We start from the raw sequence: 3,922 nt of genomic DNA, 5'->3' as shown, positions 1-3,922 counted from the left end.
CCCTACACCATTATGACACTGGGGCTACTATGCTTGATATGCCCAGCCATGAAGGTCTACAGCAATACCTATTGAAAGTCCTATTAGTTGACCCAGTAATTCTACTTTTAGAAATCTGACCTAATGAAACAGAAGTCTATCTAGTGATACTGATGGAAGTATTTTCTATTATTGAGAAAACCTGGAAATAATCTCAATGTGCTCTACCTGAGGCATAGCTAAATTATGAAAAACTCAAATGATGAAACACTAAATAATTAAAAATGTTTTAAAGAAATATTTAATGACATGCGAAAGCACTCAGGATATATTACATGAAAAAAGTCAAAACAATATTCTTTCTATAGTTTGATCCAATTTTTTTTAAAAGACCAGAAGAAAAGATAAAATATTAGCATTGCTTATCTCTGATATAAGAGATTAATGTTGCCCTGTTTAATTATAAAATTATCATCTTAAAACATTTGTAACTCTAAAAGTACAATGTGATAGTTTAATATCAAACAACCTAGGAGCATATAACGCCACAAGAAAAGACCCTGACTTACTCTTGCTTTTTATTACTGACTCAACCCAAGAATATTGGTGAAAGTCCTTTCAGATGCTTTCCTAGGCAAATTCTCATTTACCGTATTTTAGGAAAATAGACTCACATTAGAGTCACTTTCAGAACACACTTAATGTCCTAAACTCACTTTTTATCACTCAGAAATATAGCCTGGACATCTTCCATGAACTTGCAAATACATATGCTCGGTTATTTTTTAACAGCAAGTTAAGTGTCTGTATTTATTTTTTTAAATGTTATTCTTTCACAATTTCAGTTTTTCCTTGATGTTCAATAATGCTACAGTGAACACATATCGCTTTTAGAATTGGAAAATTTTATACACATTTTTTAAGGAGAGAAGTCTACTGCATTTGAAAGAGGGAAAAGGTGACTCCTTGGAAATATCCCTCTCTCCATGTAAAAGAGAGAAGCATCTACTCAGCATCTCTTCTCTGAGCCAGGTAGCAGATGTCGGCTGAGGGCCTGCTGTGTGTCAGGGTGCTGGGTGCTGTGGGCAGACAGGGTGTGACCTTAGTGCCTGACTCAGAATCGGCCCTCAGTGAATGGACAAAACTGAGCTGTGCCGCTGCTGCCGAAATGGAGCAGGGAGCTCCCCGTGCCTACGAGGGGGTTAGGGGGAAGCGGGGCTGTGCCGGGATCCTCGGTTCCATGGCTTTCTGTTAATGCCTACTGGAACGAGATAAATGCTTTTCCCTTCCCCAGACTCCAGTAATTTAACTGGGTTTGGCAACCAGTTTATAATCTCTAAAATAAGAATGATAATGGGTAGGGATTAAGGGAGAGTTTGAGTGAAATGCCAAGCAAGAGCAGGACACACAATGACCCTGTCCAGAGTGCCTTCCTCTCCATGGGCTGGGCAGGGACGATGAAACAGCTTTACGTGGACCTGAGTGATCACTCTGATCACCACAGAAGAAGGCTCCGAGGCCGAGTCTCGGTCCAGTGTGATTAAACTACCACAGGCATTGGAGCAGGGAGCGAAATAGTTATTTGCTCCTCCCCCTAAACACAGATATTTTCAGATGTGTAAGCTTATTTTAAAATTGCCCCAATGCTAATAAAACAGGAAAGCAGTTCTGTTACCATAAAATGATTTTAAAATACAGTGATAGGACATAACTATATTATCTGCAATTTTGGCTTACAGACAACACCTCTCCTACCATACCACACATAGTTCTCAAACTCACACCTGATCACAAAAAAAGAGAAAAGCAAAAGGAAATGCTGAATTAGAGAGAAGCCTCAATGGGACTAGAGAAAGTGACTTCAGCCTGGCTTCTGTGGTCACATGGTTTTTTTCCTAGCTGTCACTGAACAAAGTAAAACAGTTTAACATATTATTGACTACTGCTATCATGGTTAAAGAACATGACCTAACACTGAATCAGGAAGAGAAGCAAGTTCTCCCACTCAATGTGAGATTCTCTCACTGGGCTGAAATGAACCCTAAACAAAAACATAAAAAGCAGTTCATTTAAAAAAAAAAAAAATGTAGAGGACTAAAAGCCACTCAACAACCCCCAATACATGTATTTTGTTTGTGAAGATGTAAATGCCAAAATTAGGGTCAACTGAACCACTTTGCAACTAGAATTTAATCAAAAATGGATTTGCATAGGTGTCATAATTATATCAATGGAGTATACCCAGAACCAAGTGTTTCTATATTAACTACCACCTGTATGAAGTTCTTAAATCTCCAAGGCATTTAAAAATGATGTCAATAATTTAAAGAAACATTTCCTCTTTAATGAAGCCTACCTCGTTGTTCACTCAGATTGAAGTGGTCATGTCCTGCTCTGACTCCCCGTGACCCTTTATCTACACGTGTCTTAGCTTACATCGCTCTTGCACATAAGTGATGTGGGCCTGTGGTATAGTTCTACTGGAGTATAAGTCCTTTGAAAGCAAAGTCTAGATCTGCAATCCTCAGATCTCTATTTTGTTTAGCTCGGCGCATAGCAGATGCCTGGTAAATGGTTATAAGACAGAGCAAAATGAATACGCATGCAGAAAGGGTATACAGTCTTTGTCATATTCACGCTTAGCCATGATTTCCTTCACCAACTCAGATGTCTATACAGAGAGGCAAGAAGCTAAGGTAAATAAGTAAAGTGGGCCTGGCAGGGGGCATTTTGGTAAATTGGTGAGGGCAGGGCAACTGTTACTTAGCTCCGTATAATTGTTACTCTGCAGAAATTTGTGCATAGATTTGCCCGATCTTCCCATTTTTCAGGAGCTAGAAATCTTGACCAATGTACAATCTTTTGGTTTTAAAAATATTTTCAACGAATAAATTTTTGAAAATTGAGCAGGACAAATAGAAACGGCCTGCCAGCCAGATGCAGACCACAAGCTGCCAGTTTACAACCTCCATGTTAGGTATACTTATCACCATGTGATACTTTGCCCACGTGATTTTCTTGTTTAATCTCTCTCCTTGTTTTCATCCTCTTCTCTTGCTGGAAGCTTTGTCTCTAAGACCGGGTTTGTTGCTATTTGTCTGACTTCCCTTGGTTTTCTCAACTCTCGTTAATATAAACACAGCTTCATCCCAAAACCTGTGTCTGTTGCTTGTACCTCTCTAATACCCGTCTTCTTGTGTTTTTGCCAAAGCGAAGGCCACATTTTCTCTGTAATCCAAACCACTACAAACCTTTTAATCTAATCGTTAAAATACATTGATCTCAGCTAGGCTGAGTTTCTTTCATTCTACTTTAGCTTAAGTACCCTTTTGTGTCAATCAATTCTCTTCTACATTTTAAGTCTGGGTTTTCTCCTTGGCCATTTTCCCTTGGGAATAGTTTTAAGGCTTCATATTGCTCCAGGGGACTGTGCCTTTGACCACATAACCACCAGGTGAGAAGCTCACTGGTTCCCTCCTCCACGTGGGCTAGTTCATCCATTGTGGGTATCTTGGATGAGTAGCCATGCTGACTTACAGAAGATATCATCTAATATATTGTAATTCTCATCACTATTTTATCAATATGTAGTGACTCTTTTTTTTTACACCTACAACACCTGGTCTTCCTAGGTGGTCTCCCATCCAAGTACTAACCAGGCCCGACCCTGCTTAGCTTCCAAGATCAGATGGGATCGGGCGTGTTCAGGGTGGTGGTGTAACTCTTGGGACTCAATGATGACATTGGTCTATCCTCATCTTAAGATGTCTCTGACATTCTAGTGTCTTCCGTGAACACACTGGGAGGGGCAACTGATTCTGACGCCATGGTTTTTAGCAAGAAAGAAGGACTTATGGGCAAAGTGTTACGCACAGATACTTCTACAGAATAAAAGTCTTCCTGTATGATCTTGTCTTGCTCATGTATTTGAAACCTTTCCCCT

At 39.6% G+C, this 3,922-nt stretch overlaps 1 pseudogene; it reads right to left on the bottom strand.

The window, feature by feature from the left end:
* Positions 1-3,586: 3,586 nt before the first annotated feature.
* LOC111739809 lies at positions 3,587-3,702 on the bottom strand (annotated as a pseudogene).
* Between the last annotated feature and the right edge of the window lie 220 nt (positions 3,703-3,922).

Source organism: Pteropus vampyrus, unplaced genomic scaffold (assembly GCF_000151845.1).
Source record: "Pteropus vampyrus isolate Shadow unplaced genomic scaffold, Pvam_2.0 Scaffold54, whole genome shotgun sequence".
Lineage (NCBI taxonomy): Eukaryota > Metazoa > Chordata > Mammalia > Chiroptera > Pteropodidae > Pteropus > Pteropus vampyrus.
The sequence above is the reverse complement of the archived record's forward strand: the minus strand, read 5'-3'. Positions and strand labels throughout refer to the sequence as shown.